The 25,978-nt window shown below is 41.5% G+C and overlaps 1 long non-coding RNA gene across 3 annotated transcripts in view; it reads right to left on the bottom strand.

The window, feature by feature from the left end:
- The window catches only part of LOC129537515 (uncharacterized), a 122,831-nt gene that overhangs the window by 14,994 nt on the left and 81,859 nt on the right, over positions 1-25,978 (bottom strand). For 2 of the 3 annotated variants that reach the window (XR_016035515.1, XR_016035517.1), the window contains one exon: positions 16,478-16,541. The exons of the other annotated variant lie outside the window; for it this stretch is intronic. This is a non-coding gene — a long non-coding RNA (uncharacterized LOC129537515). The remainder of the gene's footprint in view (positions 1-16,477; positions 16,542-25,978) is intronic. 3 annotated transcript variants of the gene reach the window in all.

Raw genomic sequence — 25,978 nt, 5'->3', positions numbered from 1 at the left:
GTCACCTCGGGAAAAAAACTATTAAAAATTCCAACATATGGATGCTAAACAACACAATTCTGAATAACCAATAAATCACAGAAGAAATAAAAAAAGAAATCAAAATACGCATAGAAAAGAACTGAAAATGAAAACCTGTGGGACACTGTAAAAGCAGTACTAAGGGGAAGGTTCATAGTAATACAAGGTTACCGCAAGAAACAAGAGAAAAGTCAAATAAATAACCTAACTCTACACTTAAGGCAACTAGAAAAGGAAGAAATGAAGAACCCCGAGATTAGTAGAAGGAAAGAAATCATAAAAATTAGGGCAGAAATAAATGAAAAGGAAACAAAGGAGGCCACAGCAAAAATCAACAAAGCTAAAAGCTGGTTCTTTGAGAAGATAAATAAAATAGACAAACCATTAGCCAGACTCATCAAGAAACAAAGGGAGAAGAATCAAATTATCAAAATCAGAAATGAAAATGGAGAAATCACAATAGATAACATAGAAATACAAAGGATCATAAGAGACTACTATCAGCAACTATATGCCAATAAAATGGACAACCTGGAAGAAATGGACAAATTCTTAGAAAAGTATAACTTTCCAAAACTGAACCAGGAAGAAATAGAAAATCTTAATAGATCCATCACAAGCACAGAAATCGAATCTGTAATCAGAAAACTTCCAGCAAACAAAAGCCCAGGACCAGACGGCTTCACAGCTGAATTCTACCAAAAATTTTGCAAAGAGCTAACACCTATAGTACTCGAACTCTTCCAGAAAATTGCAGAGGAAGGTAAACTTCCAAACTCCTTCTATGAGGCCACCATCACCCTAATACCAAAACCAGACAAAGATGCCACAAATAAAGAAAACTACAGGCCAATATCACTAATGAACATAAATATAAAAATCCTTAACAAAATCCTAGCAAACAGAATCCAACACATATTAAAAAGATCATACATCATGACCAAGTGAGTTTTATCCCAGGAATGAAAGCATTCTTTAACATCCACAAATCAAACAATGTAACACACCACATTAACAAATTGAAAGATAAAAATCATGTGATTATCTCAATAGATGCAGAGAAAGCCTTTGACAAAATTCAACATCCATTTATGATAAAAACCCTCCAGAAAGCAGGAATAGAAGGAACATACCTCAGCATAATAAAAGCTGCTGCTGCTGTTGCTGCTGCTAAGTCGCTTCAGTCATGTCCGACTCTGTGCGATACCATAGACAGCAGCCCACCAGGTTCCCCTGTCCCTGAGATTCTCCAGGCAAGAACACTGGAGTGGGTTGCCATTTCCCTCTCCAATGCATGAAAGGGAAAAGGGAAAGTGAAGTTGCTCAGTCGTGTCCGACTCTTCACGACCCCATGGATTGCAGCCTACTAGACTCCTCCGTACATGGGATTTTCCAGGCAAGAGTACTGGAGTGGGTTGCCAGTGCCTTCTCCATAATAAAAGCTATACATGACAGACCCACAGCAAACATTATCCTTAATGGTGAAAAACTGAAAGCATTTCCCCTAAAGTCAGGAATAAGACAAGGGTGCCCACTCTCACCACTACTATTCAACATAGTTTTGGAAGTTTTGACCACAGCAATCAGAGAAGAAAAAGAAATAAAAGGAATCCATATTGGAAAGGAAGAAGTAAAACTTTCATTGTTTGCAGATGAGATTATCCTCTACATAGAAAACCCTAAAGACTCCACCAGAAAATTACTAGAGCTAATCAATGAATATAGTAAAGTTGCAGGATATAAAATCAACACACAGAAATCCCTTGCATTCCTATACACTAACAATGAGAAAACAGAAAGAGAAATTAAGGAAACAATTTCATTCACCACTGCAATGAAAAAACGCATAGGAATAAATCTACTTCAAGAAACAAAAGACCTATATATAGAAAACTATAAAACACTGATGAAAGAAATCAAAGAGGACACTAATTGATGGAGAAGTACACCGTGTTGGTGGATTGGAAGAATCAATATAGTGAAAATGAATATACTATGCAAAGCAATCTATAGATTCAATGCAATCCCTATCAAGCTACCAAGGGTATTTTTCACAGAACTAGAACAAATAATTTCGCAATTTGTATGGAAATACAAAAAGCCTCGAATAGCCAAAGCAATCTTGAGAAAGAAGAATGGAACTGGAGGAATTAATCTGCCTGAAGGCTATACTACAATGCTACAGTCATCAAGACAGTATGGTACTGGCCTGGCACAAAGACAGAAATATAGATCAATGGAACAAAATAGAAAGCCCAGAGATAAATCCATGCATCTGTGACACCTTATCTTTGACAAAGCAGGCAAGAATATACAATGGAGAAAAACCAATCTCTTTAACAAGTGGTACTGGGGAAACTGGTCAACCATTTGTAAAAGAATGAAACTAGAACACTTTCTAACACCATACACAAAAGTAAACTCAAAACGGATTAAAGATCTAAATGTAAGACCAGAAACTATAAAACTCCTAGGGGAAAACATAGGCAAAACAATCTCTGACATAAATCATAGCAGGAACCTCTATGACCCACCCCCCAGAGTAATGGAAATAAAAGCAAAAATAAACAAATGGGACCTAATTAAACTTAAAAGCTTTTGCACAACGAAGGAAACTATAAGCAAGGTGAAAAGACTGCCTTCAGAATGGGAGAAAATAATAGCAAACAAAGCAAGTGACAATTAATCTCAAAAATATACAAGCAGCTCCTGAAGCTCAATTCCAGAAAAATAAACGACCCAATCAAAAAATAGGCCAAAGCACTAAACAGACATTTCTCCAAAGAAGACATACAGATGGCTAACAAACACATGAAAAGATGCTCAACATCCCTCATTATCAGAGAAATGCAAATCAAAACCACAATGAGATACCATTTCACGCCAGTCAGAATGGCTGCTATCAAAAAGTCTATAAGCAATAAACACCGGAGAGGATGTGGAGAAAAGGGAACCCTCTTACACTGTTGGTGGGAATGTAAATTAATACAGCCACTACGGAGAACAGTGTGGAGATTCCTTAAAAAACTGGAAATAGAACTGCCATATGACCTAGCAATTCCACTACTTGGCATATACACTGAGGAGACCAGAATTGAAAGAGACACATGTACCCCAATGTTCATTGCAGCACTGTTTATAATAGCCAGGACATGGAAGCAACCTAGATATCCATAGGCAGATGAATGGATAAGAAAGCTGTGGTACATATACACAGTGGAATATCACTCAGCAATTAAAAAGAGTACATTTGCATTGATTCTAATGAGGTGGATGAAACTGGAGCCTGTTATACAGAGTAAAGTAAGTCAGAAAGAAAAACACCAATACAGTATACTAACGCATATATACGGAATTTAGAAAGATGGTAACAATGACCCTATATGAGAGACAGCAAAAGAGACACAGATGTATAGAACTGTCTTTTGGCCTCTGTGGGAGAAGGTGGGGGTGGGATGATTTGAGAAAACAGCATTGAAACATGTATATTATCATATGTGAAACAGATCGCTAGTTCAGGTTTGATGCATGAGACATGGTGCTCAAGGCTGGTGCACTGGGATAACCCTGAGGGATGGGATGGGGAGGGAGGAGGGTGGAGGGTTCAGGTTGAGGAACACATGTACACCCATGGCTGATTCATGTCAATGTATGGCAAAAACCACTACAATATTGTAAAGTAATTAGCCTCCAATTAAAATTAAAAAAAAAAAAAAAGAATCCACCTGCCAATGCAGGAGGAATGAGTTTGATCCTTAGTCCAGGTCCAGGAAGATCCCATATGCATGCCACGGATCAACTAAGCCCATGCATCACAACTACTGAGCCCATGAGTCAAAACTATTGAAGCCTGCGTACTTAAAGCCTGCCCTCCAAAACAAGAGAAGCCACTGCAATGAGAAGCCTCCACACCACAAGGAAGAACAGCCCCTACTGACCACAACTAGAAAAAGCCCTCACAGCACAAAGACTCGGCACAGCCAAAAATGAATAAATGAATTTAAAAGTTTTTAGAAAAAGAGTTTCAGTTTTGCTAGAGGAAAAAAGTTCTCGCTCTGTTATACAATGATGTGCATTTAATTAACAATAACTATATTGTACACTTAAAAATGGTTGATGGAAAATTTTATGTTTATTTAACACAATAAAAAGTTGGTTTTGAAGAAAAAGAAAGATTTAAGGGACTAGATCTGATAGAGTGCCTGATGATCTATGGACAGAGGTTTATGACATTGTACCTCCCTGTACTTTAACTTATATGCATTGTACCTCCCTTTAAATTCACAGGGAGACAGGGAGCAAGACCATTCCCAAGAAAAAGAAATGCAAAAAAGAAAAATGGCTGTCTCAGGAGGCCTTATAAATAGCTGTGAAAAGAAGGGAAGCAAAAAGCAAAGGAGAAAAGGAAAGATATACCCATTTGAATGAAGAGTTCCAAAGACTAGCAAGGAGAGATAAGAAAGCTTTCCTCAGTGATCAATGCAAAGAAATAGAGGAAAACAATAGAATGGGAAAGACTAGATGGAGGAGCCTGATGGGCTACAGTCCATGGGGTCGCTAAGAGTTGGACACGACTGAGCGACTTCATTTTCACGCATTGGAGAAGGAAATGGCAACCCACTCCAGTGTTTCTTGCTTGGAGAATCCCAGGGACGGGGGAGCATGGTGGGCTGCCGTCCAAAGGGTCGCACAGTGTCAGACACGACTGAAGCGACTTAGCAGCAGCAGCAGCAGAGTTCTCTTCAAGAAAATTAGAAATACCAAGGGAACATTTCATGCAAAGATGGGCACAATAAAGGACAGAAATGGTAGGGACCTAACAGAAGCAGAAGATATTAAGAAGAGGTGGCAAGAATACACAGAAGAACTGTACAAAAAATATCTTCACGACCAAGATAATCACAATAACGTAATCACTCACCTAGAGACAGACATCCTGGAATGTGAAGTCAATGGGCCTTAGGAAGCATCACTATCAACAAAGATAGTGGAGGTGATGGAAATCCAGTTGAGCTGTTTCAAGTCCTAAAAGAAGATACTGTGAAAGGGCTGCACTCAATATGCCAGAAAATTTAGAAAACTCAGCAGTGGCCACAGGACTGTAAAAGGTCAGTCTTCATTCCAATCCCAAAGAAAGGCAATGCCAAAGAATGCTCAAACTGCTGCACAATTGCACTCATCTCACACGGCTGCAAAATAATGCCCAAGTTCTCCAAGCCAGGCTTCAGCAATACATGAACCGTGAACTTTCAGATGTTCAAGCAGGTTTTAGAAAAGGCAGAGGCACCAGAGATCAAATTGCCAACATCCACTGGATCATGGAAAAAGCAAGAGAGTTCCAGAAAAACATCTACTTCAGCTTTATTGATATGCCAAAGCCTTTGACTGTGTGGATCATTCTTAAATAGATGGGAAAACCAGACCACCTGACCTGCCTCTTGAGAAACCTGTATGCAGGTCAGGAAGCAACAGTTAGAATTGGACATGGAACAACAGACTACTTCCAAATAGGAAAAGGAATACGTCAAGCAGTATTTTGTCACCCTGCTTATTTAACTTATATGCAGAGTACATCATGAGAAACACTGGGCTGGATGAAGCTCTCACTGGAATCAAGATTGCCGGGAGAAATATCAATAATCTCATATATGCAGATGACACTACCCTTATGGCAGAAAGTGAAGAAGAACTAAAGAACTTCTTGATGAAAGTTAAAGAGGAGAGTGAAAAAGTTGGCTTAAAGTTCAATATTCAGAAAACTAAGATCATGGCATCTGGTCTCATCACTTCATGGCAAATAGTTGGGGAAACAGTGGAAACAGTGGCAACTTTATTTTTTGGGGGCTCCAATATCACTGCAGATGGTGATTGCAGCCAGGAAATTAAAAGATGCTTACTCCTTGGAAGGAAAGTTATGACCAACCTAGATAGTGTATTAAAAAGCAGAGACCTTACGTTGCCAACCAAGGTCCATCTAGTCAAGGCTATGGTTTTTCCCGTGGTCATGTATGGATGTGAGAGTTGGACTGTGAAGAAAGCTGAGTGCCGAAGAATTGATGCTTTTGAACCGTGGTGTTGGAGAAGACTCTTGAGGGTCCCTTGGACTGCAAGGAGATCCAGCCAGTCCATTCTAAAGGAGATCAGTCCTGGGTGTTCATTGGAAGGACTGATTCTAAAGCTGAAACTCCAATACTTTGGCCACCTCATGCGACGAGTTGACTCATGGGAAAAAACTCTGATGCTGGGAGGGATTGGGGGCGGGAGGAGAAGGGGACGACAGAGAATGAGATGGCTGGATGGCATCGCCGACTTGATGGACATGAGTTTGAGTGAACTCCGGGAGTTGGTGATGGACAGGGAGGCCTGGCGTGCTGTGATTCATGGGGTTGCAAAGAGTTGGACACGACTGAGCGACTGAAATGAACTGAACTGAACTGAAAGGAAAGTAACCGTGAATATTCACTGGAAGGACTGATGCTGAAGCTGAAGCTCTAATACTTTGGCCACCTGATGCAAAGAGCTGACTAACTGGAAAAGACCCTGATGTTGGGAAAGATTGAGGGCAGGAGAAGACAGAGGGGACAGAGTATGAGATGGTTGGATGGCACCACTGACTCAACTGACAAGAGTTGAGCCAGTCAGGAGATAGTGAAGGACAGGTTAAGCCGGGAGTGCTGCAGTCCATGGGGTCACGAAGAGTCAGACATGACTTAGTGACTGAAGAATAATAGCAACAAAAATGAATAAGGCTCCCGACTCACAGCCTTCCAGAAAAGATAAATGAGTAAACAGATGACCTGCATTTTAATGCAGCATGCTTTGTGAGATGAATAATTAAGTTTGCTTGAGAGTCCGAATTAACAGAGACTGAGTGATGTCTTTTCTAGTGACTTAACCAATTATATAAATTGCTTATTTCCATATTAAAAAGAGACTGAATAAGTAATTGAATAATGCATTTCTCATGACCCAGAGCAGACTGGACATGAATAGACTCTTGTGAGGCAAAGTCAGTGTGATAAAATGCAATATACTACTGTACATTTACACTACTTCTAAATTGTAAAAGTTTTGGAAAGGAGGTGACATATGAGCTTGTAGCATAAACAGTGTTGGATAAAAGGCAGAGGAAACATGAGTAGAGATGTGCAGCTGGCACAAGGTTCTGATCACACAGAAAACTGAGAGTTAAATGTAGCTTGGGTAGGAAGTGCCAGCTAGGGACTGTGAGAAATAAAGCCGGAAAACTTAGATGGGAGGCAGATTAGTAGGGTCTCGTGTGAAGCTGAAGAGTCTGGAATGGATTCTGTAACCAGCATAGCATCAGAAACTTACATGCACTGAATGAAATGGTCAGTTTCTATTTTGGGGAAGATAACTGACACCAGCCTGCTGTGGTCATTAGAGGCAACACGCTCGAAGCCTGGAGAAGCCTGGACCCAGTTAATGTCCAGGTACAAAAGGATGAGGACCACAAATGAGGTATTGTTAAGCAGAGCAGCCACGTTTATGATCTGCTTCTGAGCAAAGACCTTAAACTTCCAAACTTCCTTACCTAAAATCAGAATTTGTCACAACATACCTGTATCTGTGAATTGATGCTGACAATTATCAGACGGTATCACTGGAGAGTTTTTGGCTGACAATGATATCGTAACTGCCAGCTGGCTGATTGCAATCATAATATGCCACCCCAAGATAAGTTGCATTCTGATTTCAGATATGTTAAAATGTGAAGAAGAACTGGTGTTTTCAGAGTTGATAAAATGGGAGCTCTGTGTTAAATACAAAATCCAACCACTTATTTCTCTTTCCAGTTCATCATCCCGGTCCAAGTGAACATCATCTCTTTCCTAAATTATTATAGTAGCTGCCTAACAGGTTTCACTAGTTCTGCCCTTAATGTCCCCTCCTCTCCTCCTAAACTTATCCTCAAGTGAGTCAAATCATGTCATTCCTCTGTTCACAATCCCTAGTGGCTTCTTGTTCCACTCAGACAAAATATCCAAATCCTTATGGAGGCTACTAGGACTCCTCATTAGCTCAGGTTAGATGACCCCATCTCCTGCTCCTCTCCCTCCAGACAAATGGGTATTCTCCAACACTTCCACTGCCACCTCAGGCAATTTGTACTTCCTGACCCCTCTGCAAGACCCATTCTTCTTCCAGGTATCTGCAAGGCTCAAGTGATAAAGTCTTTCACCAACATCACCTTTTCTGGGAGGCCTCCTTTATCTTCCTTTGTCTGATATTATTTTGGTAGGGAAGGGATAAATTGGAAGACTGGGATTGACGTATGGGCCTCCCTGGTAGGTCAGTGGTAAAGAATCTGCTGCCAATGCAGGAGACATGGGTTCGATCCCTGGGTTGGGAAAATCCCCTGGAGAAGGACTGGCAACCCATTCCAGTATTCTTGCTTGGGAAGCCCCATACGCAGAGGAGTCTGGCGGACTAGAGTCCATAGGGTCACAGACAGTCAAACACAACTTAGCAACCAAACATATATACGCTACTATATATAAAATGAATAACAAGAACTTACTGTATAGCACAGGAAACTATTCAACACTCTAATGACCTATGTGGGAACAATATCTAAAAAAGAGTGGATTGGCACTTCCCTGGTGGTCCAGTGATTAAGAATCTGTCTTCCAATGCAGGGGATGTGGGTCTGATCCCTGGTCAGGGAACTAAGAGCCCACATGCCTCGGGGCAACTAAGCCCTGCACCTCAACTACTGAGCCCGGGCATTTTAGAGCCCTCCAGTGCCACACCTAGAGAAGCCAGCACGCTGCAAGGAAAGATCCTACATGTCACAACTGACGACTGACCCAGCCAAATAAATATATATATATATTTTTAAATAAATAAAAATTAAAAAGACTGCATATATATAAGTGATTCACTTTGCTATATAGCAGTAACTCACACAACATTGTAAATCAACTATACTCTCATAAAAATTAAAGTGACTTCTCTGGTGGTCCAGTGGTTAAGAACCTGCCTGCCATTGCAGGGGACACGGGTTTGATTACTGGTCTGGGAAGATCCCATATGCCATGGGACAACTAAGCCTGTGCACAGCACAGCAAAAAAAGTAAGTAAATAAAATTTTAAAATTAATTTTAAAAAATAAATAAAATTGCTGTCACACACTTACCCGCAAATTCTCATTGACTCCCTCTCTACCTCTCTGCTTTATTAAAAAAAAAATTTTTTTTTTAAGTGAAACAAGTATTTATTTTAAGGAAAAAAGAGTATAGTACCTGTGGACACATGTGCAGGCTCAGAGACAGAGAGTCCTGAGTCATCCTCCCTGCTTTATTATTTAAATTTTTTGTCAGCAATTATCACTATCTAATGCAGCATATATTTTATTTGCTTATTCTATTTATTGTCTACAATGTTAGTAAGGAGTCCCTCTCTTGATTTAAAACCTGTGTGTGATATTTCAGGTCTGACCAAAGGCAACTCAAAGGCTTTAAGCTGGAAGGCCTGGGGTTGGGAGGGGGGAGCTTCCCCTTCCCTATACAGTCTCAAGGACTCAGAACCCCTGGGGGAAGTCACGCTCTTTCACTCCTAACTCTGGAGGCTTAATTCCTAGGTTTCTTTATCGAAGGCCTTGGGAAGAGATCTGCAGGCACCTCCAGTGTGACCTCCTTGTGGGCTTAGTGGGGAGAGCCTTGACAATTTTTTCTTTCCTCTGACTCAGTACCACCTACTTATCCAGCCTTAGCACGCCCCACTTCACTTTGCCATCCTCCCCTCTTCTCCATAAAACTGCAAGAGACCCTCAGGTCTGTACTGATCCACCTGACTCTCACCAGAATGCCATTTTGTGGGGGAAATAAAACAGGAAGGAGCCTGCCCTTTTCCCAGTTTTAGACTTTCTTATAGCATCACAAGAAGTGATTAAAGGCTTCACTCTGATTTTTGGCTTGTTTTAAAAAGCTGTAACAACAGTTTTTTCCTTTCTTAGCTCAGCTAAGTTCCTGACAGCTTCACAAGGGCAAAGCTTTGACTTCAGTCTTTTTAAAGCAGTTTTATGTTCATAGCAAAATTGAGCCCCCACATGAGTATAGCCTCCCCAACTATCAACAAACCATCAGTGGTACATATCACCCAGAGTCCATAGCTTATCTTCAGGTTCAATCCAGGTGTACATTCTTTGTACCTGAGCAAACTGATGACAGGTATCCACCACTATGTATCAAAGCCAGTAGTTTCACTGCCCTAAAGTCCACTGCCCTATTCATTCCTTCCACTCCTGGCAATACTCATTTTACTGTCAACACAGCTTTGACTTGTCCAGAATGCCATATTGTTGGAATCATATAGTATGTAATCTTTTTGGATTGGCTTCTTTCACTTAGTAAGTTTACAGTTCCTCCATGCCTTTTCATGGCTTGATTGTCCATTTCCTTTCAGCACTGAATTATACACTATGGTCTGGGTACATCACAGTTACTTATTTACTCACCTTCACTGAAGGGTCATCTTGGTTGTTCCAAGTTTTGGCAATTACAAATAAAGCAGCTATAAATATCTGAGGGCTATAATATCCCTCCTTCTAAAAGCATTTTCTGTCTATTCTACCCTTTTTCTGAGTTACAGTGGAATAGTAAAGATCACCAGACAATACAATCTGGGTGTGTGACAGAATCAACAATGGACAGAATTCCCTACATCCTGTTTCCTTTGAAATGAGCCCTGATACTTTTATGCCAGGCTTCCCTGGTGGCTCAGTGGTCAAGAATCCACCTGACAATGTAGATGTGAATTCAATCCCTGGGTCAGGAAGATCATCTGGAGAAGGAAATAGCAACCCACTCCAGTATTCTTGCCTGGGAAATCCCATGGACAGAGGAGTCTGGCAAGCTACAGTCCACAGGGTCACAAAAGACTCTGACATAGTAACTAAAAAATAACCACTTCTATTCCACCTAAGTTCAGTTCAGTTCAGTCGCTTAGTCATGTCCAACTCTTTGCGACCCCATGAATCATAGCACACCAGGCCTCCCTGTCCATCACCAACTCCTGGAGTTCACTCAAACTCATGTCCATCGAGTCGGTGATGCCATCCAGTCATCTCATTCTCTGTCCGCCCCCAATCCTTCCTAGCATCAGACTCTTTTCCAGTGAGTCAACTTGTCACATGAGGTGGCCAAAGTATTGCAGTTTCAGCTTTAGCATCAGTCCTTCCAATGAACACCCAGGACTGATCTCCTTTAGGATGGACTGGTTGGATCTCTTGCAGTCCAAGGGACTCTCAAGAGTCTTCTCCAGCACCACAGTTCAAAAGCATCAATTCTTCGGCGATCAGCTTTCTTCACAGTCCAACTCTCACATCCATACATGACCACGGGAAAAACCATAGCCTTGACTAGACGGACCTTGGTTGGCAAAGTAATGTCTCTGCTTTTTAATACACTATCTAGGTTGGTCATAACTTTCCTTCCAAGGAGTAAGCGTCTTTTAATTTCTTGGCTGCAATCAGCATCTGCAGTGATTTTGGAGCCCAAAAAAATAAAGTCTGACACTGTTTCCACTGTTTCCCCATCTATTTCCCATGAAGTGATGGGACCAGATACCATGATCTTAGTTTTCGGAATGTTGAGCTTTAAGCCAAATTTTTCACTGTCCTCTTTCACTTTCATCAAGCCAAATTTTTCACTGTCCTCTTTCACTTTCATCAAGCCAAATTTTTCACTGTCCTCTTTCACTTTCATCAAGAGGCTCTTTAGTTCTTCTTCGTTTTCTGCCAAAAGGGTGGTGTTATCTGCATATCTGAAGTTATTGATATTTCTCCCAGCAATCTTGATTCCAGCTTGTGCTTCTTCCAGCCCACCATTTCACATGATGTAATCTGCATATAAGTTAAATAAGCAGGGTGACAATATACAGCCTTGACGTATTCCTTTTCCTATTTGGAACCAGTCTGTTGTTCCATGTCCAGTTCTAACTGTTGCTTCCTGACCTGCATATAGGTTTCTCAAGAGGCAGGTCAGGTAGTCTGGTAGTCCCATCTCTTTCAGAATTTTTCACAGGTTATTGTGATCCAAACAGTCAAAGGCTTTGGCATAGTCAATAAGGCAGAAATAGATGTTTTTCTGAAACTCTCTTGCTTTTTCAATGATCCAGCGGATGTTGGCAATTTGATCTCTGGTTCTTCTGCCTTTTCTAAAACCTGCTTGAACATCTGGAAGTTCACGGTTCATGTATTGCTGAAGCCTGGCTTGGAGAATTTTGAGCATGACTTACTAGCGTGTGAGATGAGTGCAATTGTGTGGTAGTTTGAGGATTCTTTGGCATTCCCTTTGCTTGGGATTAGAATGAAAACTGACCTTTTCCAGTCCTGTGGCCACTGCTGAGTTTTCCAAATTTGCTGGCATATTGAGTGCAGCATTTTCACAGCATCATCTTTCAGGGTTTGAAATAGCTCAACTGGAATTCCAATTTCTATTTGACTTTGTCAAATAGAAAACAGCTCCAATTGACATTTTTCCAAAGAAGATATACAAGTGACCAATCAGTATGTGAAAGGATTCTCAAAATCATTAGTGATTGGTGTTGGTTGTGTTTGGCCGTGGTTTAGTCGCTAAGTCATGTTCAACTCTTGTACTGTAGTTCACCAGGCTTCTCTGTCTGTAGGATTCTCCAGGGAAGAATACTGGAGTGAGTTGCCATTTCCTTCCCCAGGCAATCTTTCCTACCCAGGAATCAAACCAGGTCTCCTGCATCACAGGCAGATTCTTTACCAGATGAGCTATGAGGAAATTACAAATACTGGAGCGGATTGCCAGGCCCTCCTCCAGGGGATCTTCCCAACCCAGGGATAGAACCCAGGTCTCCCACATTGTAGGCAGATTCTTTACCATCTGAGTCACCAGGGTAGCCCAATAGGAATACACAAATCAAAGATAGGTACCATTTTAAACCTTCTAAGGATTCGTAAAATAAAAAATAGAGAAAATAACATTCTCTTGCTGAGGATATGGAGAAATTAGAACCCTCATACACTGCTGGTAGGAATTTAAAGTGGGGTAGCCACTTTGGAAATTAGTCTGAAAGTTCCTCAAAAGTTTAAATATGGAGTTATGGAGTTATGATATAAGCCAGAAATTCCTCTCATAACTATGAACTCAAAAGAATTAAAAAAGTAAGTTCATAATTCAAAAAGTAATTCAAAAGTAAGTTCAAAATTCAAAAATTTTTACCTGAATGTGCATTAGTACCATTATTCATAATAGCCTCAAAATGGATACAACCAAAATACTCACCAGTGAATGAATGGATGAAAAAATGTGGCATATGTATGTGAAAGTGTTGGTCACTCAGTCGTGTCCAACTCTTTGTGACCCCATGGACCATCCACTAGGCTCCTCTGTCCGTGAATTCTCCAGGCAAGAACACTGGAGTGAATTGCCATTTCCTTTTCCAGGGCATTGCCAACCCAGGGATCGAACCTGGGTCTCCCACATTGCAGGCAGTCTCTTTACCATCTGACCCACCAAGGAAGCCCTGCTATTTGCATATAATCGAATATTGTTCAGTTATAAAAAGGAATAAACTACGAAGATATGAATGACCACTGAAAATCTATGCCAATTTAAAGAAGTCAGGCTCAAAAAAATCGCATATTGTATGAGTCCATTTATATGCAATGTACAGAATAGGCGAATTGATAGAGATAGAAAACAGGTTAGGGACTTCCCTGACTGACCAGTGGTTAAGTGCTTCCAATGCAGGGGGTGAAGGTTAGACCTTGGTTAGGGAACTAAGATTTTTTTTGGTGCAGCAAGGCCAAAAAATAAATTTAAAAAATAATAAAAAGAAAATAGATTAGTCATTGTCAAGGGCTGGAGGGAGAGAGGGATATGAAGGAACTGCTAATAGGTATGATGCACCTTTGCGGAATGATGAAAATTTCCTTATCTTAGATTGTGGATTGTGCTATGCTCAGTTGCTCAGCCTTGTCAAACTCTTTGCAGCCCAATGGACAGTAGCCTGCCAGTTTCCTCTGTCCATGGGGTTTTCCAGGCAAGAATACTGGAGTGGGGTGCCATTTCCTACTCCAGAGGATCTTCCCCACCCAGGGATTGAACCCACATCTCTTGTGTCTCCTGCAGTGGCAGGCAGATTTTTTTTACCACTAGCGCCACCCAGGAAGCCCCTAGATTGTGGAGATGGTTGCAAATTTCTCTGAAAACATTAAAAAGCCATTATTTTGTGCTCTTTAAATGAGTGAATTGTATGGTATGTGAATTATGTTTCAATAGGTCATTAAGAAATAAAAAGACAGCTCTTATCTATTGATTAATAGTCAATAGCTGAGAATATTATTTTTGCTTCTCAGCAAACCTGTCAAAACCTTAAAGAGGAAAAGGTACCCGACATGTTCTGGAGGGCTGAAGTCTATACCAGGAAGGAATCCCATAGTAGTGTGGCAGCAATTAAGCAGTTGTACTTTTGAGAGGAGGCACTAACCCTTTACAGGCCAGGAACAGATATGGTCTCCCTGTCTCCTTTTAAGGCAGACCTGGAGCTAGTGAGCTATATTTGCAGATCCACTGCAATTCCATTATGTCAGTCAGACCTCACTTCAGTTCAGTTCAGTTCAGTAGCTGAGTCGTGTCCACTCTATGCGACCCCATGAATCACAGCACGCCAGGCCTCCCTGTCCATCACCAACTCCTGGAGTTCACTCAAACTCATGTCCATCGAGTCGGTGATGCCATCCAGTCATCTCATTCTCTGTCGTCCCCTTCTTCTCCCGCCCCCAATCCTTCCCAGCATCAGAGTCTTTTCCAGTGAGTCAACTCATCGCATGAGGTGGCCAAAGTATTGCAGTTTCAGCTTTAGCATCAGTCCTTCCAATGAACTCCCAGGATTGATCTCCTTTAGAATGGACTGGTTGGATCTCCTTGCAGTCCAAGGGACTCTCAAGAGTCTTCTCCAACACCACAGTTCAAAAGCATCAATTCTTCGGCGATCAGCGTTCTTCACAGTCCAACTCTCACATCCATACATGACCACGGGAAAAACCATAGCCTTGACTAGACAGACCTTGGTTGGCAAAGTAATGTCTCTGCTTTTTAATATACTATCTAAGTTGGTCATAACTTTCCTTCCAAGGAGTAAGCGTCTTTTAATTTCATGGCTGCAATCAGCATCCACAGTGATTTTGGAGCCCAAAAATATAAAGTCTGACACTGTTTCCACTGTTTCCCCATCTATTTCCCATGAAGTGATGGGACCAGATGCCATGATCTTTGTTTTCTGAATGTTGAGCTTCAAGCCAACATTTTCACTCTCCTCTTTCACTTTCATCAAGAGGCTTTTGAGTTCTTCTTCACTTTCTGCCATAAGGGTGGTGTCATCTGCATATCTGAGGTTATTGATACTTCTCCCAGCAATCTTGATTCCAGCTTGTGCTTCTTCCAGCCCAGCATTCCTCATGATGTACTCTGCATATAAGTTAAATAAGCAGGGTGACAAGATACAACCTTGACGTACTCCTTTTCCTATTTGGAACCAGTCTCTTTTTCCATGTACAGTTCTGACTGTTGCTTCCTGACCTGCATACAGGTTTCTCCAGAGGCAGGTCAGGTGGTCTGGTATTCCCATCTCTTTCAGAATTTTCCACAGTTTATTGTGATCCACACAGTCAAAGGCTTTGGCATAATCAATGAAGCAGAAATAGATGTTTTTCTGTAACTCTCTTGCTTTCTCCATGATCCAGAGGATGTTGGCTATTTGATCTCTGGTGCCTCTGCCTTTTCTAAAACCTGCTTGAACATCTGGGAGTTCATGGTTCACATATTGGTGAAGCTTGGCTTGGAGAATTTTGAGCATGACTTTACTAGCGTGTGAGATGAGTGCAATTGTGCGGTAGTTTGAGCATTCTTTGGCATTGCCTTTCTTTGGGATTGGAATGAAGACTGACCTTTTCCAGTCCTGTGCCCACTGTTGAGTTTTCCAAATTTGCTGGCATATTGAGTGCAGCATTTTCACAGCATCATGTTTCAAGATTTGAAATAGCTCAACTGGGATTCCATCACCTCCACTAGCTTTGTCCGTAGTGATGTTTTCTAAGGCCCACTTGACTTCACATTCCAAGATGTCCTGCTCTAGGTCAGTGATCCCGTTATCATGATTATCTTGGTCATGAACCTCTGAGGTCTCCAAATCAGGGATTAGAATCTTTCAGAATATAGAACTACCTAGGGTGATCAGCTTGTCATGGTTTACCCAGAAGTTTACCAGTTTCACACTGAAAGACCCACATCCCAGTAACCCCCTTCGTGCCAGGAAAATTGGGATAATTAATTATTCTCGGACGACCAGCTAGAGCATAGCCTATGGTGAGCAGCTGTCTGTATTTGTTCTTATGATCAACAAGTTATAGCAGGCAGAAATTATTACAATTATCTTTTGCTACAGAAAATAGACTCACATCTTTTCCTCTGGTGTCCTGAGGCTCACTGCTGCTCTTTTCCACTGTGGAAGAATGACTGGAGCTTAAAAATAACCCAAGACAGTAAGCCACAAATCAGATTTAATACCATCAGAAAACACATCTTGGCAGTGGGATTCTGTTTCACTCACATATTACAGCCACACTGGAAAGTCACAGCAAACTTTATAGGACAGATAGACTGCCTGCTGACAGGCAGAAACCACAAATCATAAATTTTGACCTGAAATTAAAACTGTTGATAACAGGTGTTCATTAATGAAGGAGCTTTTCAAGCACGAATATAGGTCTCTGTCTAAAAATTTCCTGGAAGCCAATCATAGCTCTCTGAAACATCTATTTAATAAAATTTATAAATCACACCGAAACTGAAATCTGCCATATCAGAATAAGGCAATATAACATTAAAGGATTATTATTTAATCCATCTAAACTATTCATATTTTCCAGGGAAAAAATAACATTCATTCATAATCAGCTACTAACTGGGTAACCTGAGAAGGGAAAAATAGGTCCCAAGAATACTTTTCCAGTAATTTTACTCAGGCTTCCACATAGTAAACAAGAAACTGTAAAGGAAATGAACAAACAGTAGAAAAGTTTTATGTAAAAGAAAGAGTTTCAATGGCAATCTCAGTGATGTATGCTTACTATCCTGGCAGGTCCTTAACTTCTGTGTAGTTCATTCAGATGTCTTAGGATCAGCTGAAGCAGAATGTTTTAGAAAAGTAAACATGAAAACCTTTTCCCAGTGTTCATGCAAAGAAGATAATTACAATTTCAGATGTAACTGCCAGACTCTTCCTTTTCACATGATGACCTCGTGGTTTCTTAGTTGTTACACATAAAAAAGGTATTTGACCCAAATTGACTCAATTTGTTATATAGTTTATAGAATGTTTAAAAAAAGAGAAACATTCCCCCTTCCTTCCTTCTTTCTATCTGCCTACCTACCTCTAACTATCTTGACTTTTCTCTACGCGTGTGTGTGTATGTTTTACAACTTGGCAGAGGCCGAAGGCATTTTGTTGCTTTGGAAGTCAAACACGTTTGTTACTCAGCTGATACATTCCACATGACAATCATAGGATAAGCTGGTTGTTTTTTCCAAGGTATCACTGCATCATGCTTCTCCTCCTGCTTCAAACTGGGTGTCCCTTGTCCTCAGTAGTTTATTTTTTGTTATGAACTTAAAGCTAAAGTCCATACTTCTATACAAAACCTACAATCAAATCCCAGATTTAAATGAATAAACACGGTTCACTTGGTAAAAGAGGGAAGTAACAATTGAGGGAGGCAAATGTTGGGTAAAAGATGTGCTTCTATCACGAGCTTCTGCAATCTCTGAGTCTGATGTACCTCTAATCGGACCCAGAGCCCTTTCTTTGTACTGAACCAAAATAATAGGACTGTCTCTTTTTCTTTCACATTCCTCTATCTAGGAATCCAGGCTGTCTGTTGAGACATTTTTCTCCCTCAGAGCTGGTCTTGGAGCTCAGATCAACCCGTTATCACCCAGATAGAGTTTTGGTTTGAACAGAGCTTCCCACAAAACCCCAAACAGTACAAAGTCCTGCTTTCCCTGAAGATAGATGGCCTTACACCCTATCTCCCAGAGTCCACATTGCATGAATTTAGCATCTACAACCTACAATAAATTTTTATTTATAATAAATTACCTTACTGTGAAACTTTGTTTTATAATTTTTATTTTTTATTATTATTATTTAGCTGTGCTGGGTATTCATTGCAGTGCATAGGTTCTTTGTCACAGCACAGGGGTTTCTCTAATGGAGGTACATGGGCTTCTCTAGTTGTGGTGTGCAGGCGTAGTTGCCCTGCAGTATGTGGGAACTTAGTTCCCTGATTAGGGATCAAACCCATGTCCCCCGAAATGGGAAGGCAGATTCTTTACCACTGGACCATCACGGAAGTCTCATTACTGGTCATTTGCAAAACTAAGCCCTTTGAAAGAAGGCCCTTTGAGTTTCTTTAGCTTCTGTGCTTAATTGGATCAACATTCCATTATTTCAACTGTTGGTTTTTCCACCTTAGGAAGGGAAAGGATGGAAATTCTTCCTTTGGAGGGGTGCCTTCCCGGCCTGGTGATAGGGAGCAGGCATTCGGTATGCTCAGCTTAGCCCCTGTACTTCATTGTTGCTTCTCTGCCCCACCTCTCCTCAAGCATCTTTCATTCTATTTCTCCATGGCATAAGCTTTCTATGTCAGGATCTGGCTGGAATGAGGAGACTTGAAGTTTAGTCAATCTTAATGGAAAGTCATCAGGGAACCGAATTTTGGTTAATATCCATCTCCAAACTGTCCCTTTGATTATTTTGTTTTTCAGCTGTCTGATTCTTGTGTCCACTTCTCAATGAGGTTTGAATTCAGAGGGTTGAAAGGAAATAATCACTTCTTCTATAGGAACAAAAACCCCCTCAAGGGACTTCCCTGGTGGTCCAGTGGTTAAGAATCTGCCTTGCAGGGGACGCAGGTTTGATCCCTGCTTGGGGAACTAAGATCCCACATGCCATGGGGCAACTAAGCCCACAGGTAGCAACAGAGACCCAGAGGAGCCAATAAAAAAATTAATTAAAGAAGTCACACACACACAAAAGCCTTCCAACCTAGTGGCTAAAATAACAAAGGTTTATTTCTCACTTATGTTACTTGTTCACAGAGTCTCTGGTCGTTGTTTTTAACTATACACACCACACAGTGGGAGTTTAGGGATTAAAAATTTAAATATTAGCATCCCTGAGTAGAATTTTATTAGAAAACAGAATAAGAAGAAATGTTCAGATTTGAAGCATGCAATATAATTATAAAGACTGTCCCAGAACGCTGTTTTCAAATCTAACTCTTTCTGTTGGGGAGATATGTTTATAATAAACAATAAAAAGAGGTATGATCTGCTGAATAGGCCTTTTCATATCCCCTGACTTATTTTCGGGAATACTTAATTCAGAGCTTTTCTTTCGGGGTGTCGGCACTTTCCCGTTTTGGAAATGAGTTGTACTAGACTGACCGCTATTATTTCTGGATTACATGCCAGTGATGGAAAGTGAATTGAGTGCTTTGAGGAGGGAAAAAAATCATTACCAGAAAGATGAATAGACTGATTTTGTACTGGGTTCCTAAAAGGAGGGGCTCTGGAGAGATTAGTGGTTTGATTTTTCTGGGAAACATATCTTCTTGGATACTCTTCAGAGTTGTGATAAATTCCCCCAGCAGCAGGTGGGAGGTAGGTCTATTGATAGCAGACTCTCTTCGGGCCCACTGACTTCAAAGAGAGGCCTCTCTTTGACATTCAGATACAAAAACTGCATTGGCTCTCAGATTTCAGGCGTTTGGAAAAGAGTCAACAGCCAGCCAAGTTTACAGATTGATTGCTTTGCCATCGTTCGGAGAGATGCTTTTCAACAAATATGTATTATTTTCTACTATGTGCCACACCGTGCAATGTGCTGATGACACCTGATCTACCTATTAGATCCACCTAAAAGACCTGTTTAATAGAGCTTTTTTTATTGGAGGAGGGAGCTGAATCTAGTAGGTAAACAGCTTACAATTCAGTGTGAGAAATACCAAACTGAAGACACATAGGGTACTAAGCTTTTGTGAGTGTGTGCTTAGTCGCTCAGTCATGTCTGACTCTGCGACCCCATGGACTATAGCCCACCAGGTTCTTCTGTCCCTGGGGATTCTTCAGGTAAGAATACTGGAATGGGTTGCCACGCCCTCTTCCAGGGGAATCTTCCCAACTCAGGGATCGAACCCAGGTCTCCGGCATTGTAGATGGATTCTTTACCATTCTTTACCACCACGGAAGCCCAAGAATACTGGAGTGCGTAGCCTATCCCTTCTCCAGGGGAAATTCCCAACCCAGGAATCAAATCGAGGTTTCCTGCATTGCAGGTGGATTCTTTACCAATTGAGCTACCCAGGAAGCCTTAACTAATCTTACATTGGAGGAAATCAGGGAAGACTTCCTAAAAGAATCAACCTGGAATTGAGATCTCAGGAACAACAGGACTTAGTGGATGAGGGAATGAGCAAAGTCCCAGGGGCTGGAGAGCATACGGCATATTTGAAAGCACTGAGAATATAAAGTTACATGCAGGGGTGAAGGAGAGAAATGTTTTTGTTTTTGTGTTTTTTAGGGAATAAATGAACAGGAAAGTGATGTGGCTTGAGGTTAAAGGGGTAAGCAAACGCAACATCATGGAAAGTTTAGCAAACCATGTTACAAAGTGTGACCTCTATCTTTATGGAAATAGTCATTGAATAATTTTTAGCAGGAAAGTGGCATGATTGAATTTGTTTCTGGAGGCCACTCTGGATGCTGTGTTGAAAACAGATTGAGAAAGACAAAGTCTGGAGAGAGGAGATTAAGACTCCAAAGCAGGATCTATGGAGCTATCCAAGAAAGAGACAATAGTCCTCTGAGATCATGTACTGGCTGTGGAATGTACAAGAGGGCAGATTTGAGAAAATTCTAGAACGTAGAATTGACAGGACATGGTGATAGAGATTATGTGGATGGTGTAGGAAAGGAGAGGGGGGACTTTAGCCTGATATTGAGATTGGAGAAGGCAATGGCAAGCCACTCCAGTACTCTTGCCTAGAAAATCCCATGGATGGAGGAGCCTGGTAGGCTGCAGCCTATGGGGTCGCTACAAGTCAGACATGACTGAGCAACTTCACTTTCACACATTGGAGAAGGAAATGGCAACCCACTCCAGTGTTCTTGCCTGGAGAATCCCAGGGACGGCGGAGCCTGGCGGGCTGGCGTCTATGGGGTCGCACAGAGTCGGACACGACTGAAGTGACTTAGCAGCAGCTTAGCAGCAGTAGCAAGTCTCTGGCTTGGCCACTAGGTTGACAGTGAGGTCATCTATTGAAATGGGGGACCCAGAAGGAAGAGCAAAATTTGAGCCTCAGATCTGGAATTCAGTTTGGGACATGTTGACGTGAGGTGTGCAGTGGATACTAGCGATGGCCTAGTCATGTCCCTGAGGCCTACTATTCAAGGACATGAATTTGAGCAAACTCTGGGAGATAGTGAAGGAAAGGAAAGAAAGCCTGACATCCACGGGGTCACAAAGAGTCAGACATGACTTAGTGACTGAACAACAACAAGAAGTTCCTGTATGTGAAGAAAGCATCTGCACCTCTCTGCCTGAGGTCATTCCAGGCTCACTAAAGTGAGTTTTGCTGCAGGGCACATGTAGTCAGCGACAAAGTTCCAGGGAGTTGATGCCCCAAGAGTGACCAACCACAGTGAGGTACAGGAACTGATGAATCACAATCTCAGCTATCTTTCTCTTTTTGCCTCCACAGGAGGTGGAGCTTTTGTAATCTCGGTTCCCCCATCAGAGATGGAACTTGGGCCCTAGGCAATGAAATTTCAGAGTCCTAACCACTGGACTCAAACTACCGCACAATTGCACTCATCTCACACGCTAGTAAAGTCATGCTCAAAATTCTCCAAGCCAGGCTTCAGCAGTATGTAAACCGTGAACTCCCAGATGTTCAAGCAGGTTTTAGAAAAGGCAGAGGCACCAGAGATCAAATAGCCAACATCCACTGGATCATGGAGAAAGCAAGAGAGTTCCAGAAAAACATCTATTTCTGCTTCATTGACTATGCCAAAGCCTTTGACTGTGTGGATCACAATAAACTGTGGAACATTCTGAAAGAGATGGGAATACCAGACCACCTGACCTGCCTCTGGAGAAACCTGTATGCAGGTCAGGAAGCAACAGTCAGGACTGTACATGGAACAACAGACTGGTTCCAAATAGGAAAAGGAGTACGTCAAGGTTGTATCTTGTCACCCTGCTTATTTAACTGATATGCAGAGTACATCATGAGGAACGCTGGGCTGGAAGAAGCACAAGCTGGAATCAAGATTGCCAGGAGAAATATCAATAACCTCAGATATGCAGATGACACCACCCTTATGGCAGAAAGTGAAGAGGAACTCAAAAGCCTCTTGATGAAGGTGAAAGAGGAGAGTGAAAAGGTTGGCTTGAAGCTCAACATTCAGAAAACAAAGATCATGGCATCTGATCCTTTCACTTCATGGGAAATAGATGGGGAAACAGTGGAAACAGTGTCAGACTTTATTTTTCTGGGCTCCAAATCATTGCAGATGCTGATTGCTGCCAGGAAATTAAAAGACACTTACTCCTTGGAAGGAAAGTTATGACCAACCTAGATAGCGTATTAAAAAGCAGAGACATTACTTTGCCAACCAAGGTCTGTCTAGTCAAGGCTATGGTTTTTCCCGTGGTCATGTATGGATGTGAGAGTTGGACTGTGAAGAACGCTGATAGCCAAAGAATTTATGCTTTTGAACTGTGGTGCTGAAGAAGACTCTTGAGAGTCCCTTGGACTGCAAGGAGATCCAACCAGTCCATTCTGGAGGAGTTCAATCCTGGGTGTGCATTGGAAGGACTGATGCTAAAGCTGAAACTGCAATACTTTGGCCACCTCATGCGACGAGTTGACTCACTGGAAAAGAGTCTGATGCTAGGAGGGATTGGGGGTGGGAGGAAACAGGGACGACAGAGAATGAGATGGCTGGATGGCATCACCGACTCGATGGACATGAGTTTGAGTGAACTCCGGTAGTTGGTGATGGACAGGGAGGCCTGGTGTGCTGTGATTCATGGGGTTGCAAAGAGTCGGACACGACTGAGCAACTGAACTGAACTGAACTGAACCACTGGACTGCAAGGGAATTTTTCTTGTCTTTCTACACACCATTTCTGAGGTATCTTCCATCCAGTGTCTAGAGGGTCCCATGAGACTAAGCCTCAGGTATCAACCACAACAGCTGTTCACTGACACATCCTCTGTTGATTCTCTTTCTTTTTCTGTCTCATTTCTCATTCCTTTAGAAGGCCTCCAGAGATCACTTCCCCACCAAATAAACCATTTGCACCCATACTGGAGTATCAGAGTCTAAAATGAAGGTGTTTTTGAAATAGCCAAGTGGAGGTTTCAGAAGACACATGGATATGAAGATTGGAAACTCAGGTGGAAACTTTGGGCTAGAAGATATTTAATATTTAGGAGTCATCAACATATGCTTTCTCATTGAGATAGTGGATGTAGATGATTTTTAATAGGCTGCAGAAGAAGTGGAAGGCCAATCATAAGTATTATTTAGGGGAAAGGCAAGGGAAGCACTGACCTCAAATGGGAGTGAAAAGGAACATCCAGAGAGGTTGAAGGAGAAGTGGGGAAGTGTAAAACCACACAAATCAAAGTAAGTAAAATTATCTTAGGACAGAGGAGTTATCAGAGATCTCTAAGAGAAGAAGGCAAAAAGTAGTCACTGGCTTTAGCTCCAAGGAGGTAATTGGTGACCTTGGGAAACACAATTTCAATACAGTGTGAAGGCAAAAACATCATAGATTAAGTCATGAATGAGAAGTGAGGAAAGTCTGGGCAGAGAACATAGACAATTCTTTCAATAAGTTAAGCAATGAAGGGAGAGAGACTAATAGAACAATAGCTGGAGAAATCTGCTGAGAAGAGGGGCAGGGTTTCCTGTAAAGCTCCTTCAGATTTCTGCCTAACTTCCTTTCCTGCCTCCCTGGATTTGTGATTTCATGCAGCTGAACCAGATAATCAGGATAACATCAGTTCTTTGAAGTCAGCCCCTTGGCAATCTTCATTCCATCTGCATCCTTCATTCCCTCTTGCTGTGTTTCATCACATATTCACAGGTTCCGAACACTTAATGGATTATTTTTTCATTCCTAGTTCCATTATTAATACTATGTTATTATAGTGTTGTGTCAAATTCTTCTAGGACTAACCCTTCCAATTTGTGTGATATTCTTATACACAGTAAACTGTTGTACAATAATCTATTTGGCATGAAAACAGTAGTGATTTTATTTATATTTTTATAAGAAACATAAAAATCAAAATTTCAAGGCAAGTAGTAAATATATTATGTGGTAGAAAATAACATTTGTAGGAATTTTTCCTTAGCCTTCCTAAAATTGGCAAGATAGCCACTCAAAGATTATGCTGTTGCTGCTGCTAAGTTGCTTCAGTCGTGTCTGACTCTGTGTGACCCCATGGATGGCAGCCCACCAGGCTCCGCTGTCCCTGGGATTCTCTAGGCAAGAACACTGGAGTGGGTTGCGATTTCCTTCTCCAATGCATAAAAATGAAAAGTGAAAGTGAACTCGCTCAGTTGTGACCAACTCTTCGCGACCCCATGGACTGCAGCCTACGAGGCTCCTCTGTCCATGGGATTTTCCAGGCAAGAGTATTGGAGTAGGTGGCCATTGTCTTCTCCCAAAGATTATGAGGAAGCAATAAATGGTAAACATAAATGGAAGCAGCAGCTACTTATAGACTCCCGGAGTGTACAGTCAATCTTTTTAAGATTTTTTTTTTTGATGTAGACCCTTTTAAAGTTCTTACTGAATTTGTTCAATATTGCCTCTGTTTTAAATTTTGGCGTTTTGGTTGCAAGGCATGTGGGATCTTAGCTTCCCGACTAGGCATTGACCCCACACTCCTTGCACTGGAAGGGGAAATCTTAGCCACTGAACTGCCAGGGAAGTTCCCAGTTGATCTTTATTAATGAGTCTTCTCTGGACCAAGTCCAGATCTGGAAAGTTCTTCATTGGCACTATCCCTATAAGGCTTTAAGGAGCCCTATTCCACTCTATTATTAGGAAGCATCACTATGAACAAAGCTAGTGGAGGTGATGGAATTCCAGTTGAGTTATTTCAAAACTTGAAAGATGATGCTGTGAAAGTGCTGCACTCAATATGCCAGTAAATTTGGAAAACTTGGCAGTGACTACAGGCCTGGAAAAAGTCAGTTTTCATTCCAATCCCAAAGAAAGGCAATGCCAAAGAATGCTCAAACTACTGCACGATTGTACTCATTTCACATGCTAGTAAAGTAATGCTTAAAATTTTCCAAGCCAGGCCTCAGCAATACACGAACCATGAACTTCCAGATGTTCAAGCTGGTTTTAAAAAAGGCAGAGGCACCAGAGATCATATTGCCAACATCCGCTGGATCATAGAAAAAGCAAGAGAATTCCAGAAAAACATCTATTTCTGCTTTATTGACTATGCCAAAGCCTTTGACTATTTGGATCACAATAAACTGTGGAAAATTCTGAAAGAGATGGGACTAACAGACCACCTGACCTGCTTCTTGAGAAACCTGTATGCAGGTCAGGAAGCAACAGTTAGAACTGGACATGGAACAACAGACTGGTTCCAAATAGGAAAAGGAGTACATCAAGGCTGTATATGGTCACCCTGCTTATTTAACTTATATGCAGAGTACACCATGAGAAATGCTGGGCTGGAGGAAACACAAGCTGGAATCAAGATTTCTGGGAGAAATATCAATAACCTCAGATATGCATATGACACCACCCTGATGGCAGAAGGTGAAGAGGAACTAAAAAGCTTCTTGATGAAAGT

Source organism: Moschus berezovskii, chromosome 2, assembly GCF_049115385.1.
Source record: "Moschus berezovskii isolate FMDL1 chromosome 2, NW_MosBer_1.0, whole genome shotgun sequence".
NCBI lineage: Eukaryota > Metazoa > Chordata > Mammalia > Artiodactyla > Moschidae > Moschus > Moschus berezovskii.
Note: the sequence above shows the minus strand (reverse complement) of the source record. Positions and strands in the feature narration are given on the sequence as shown.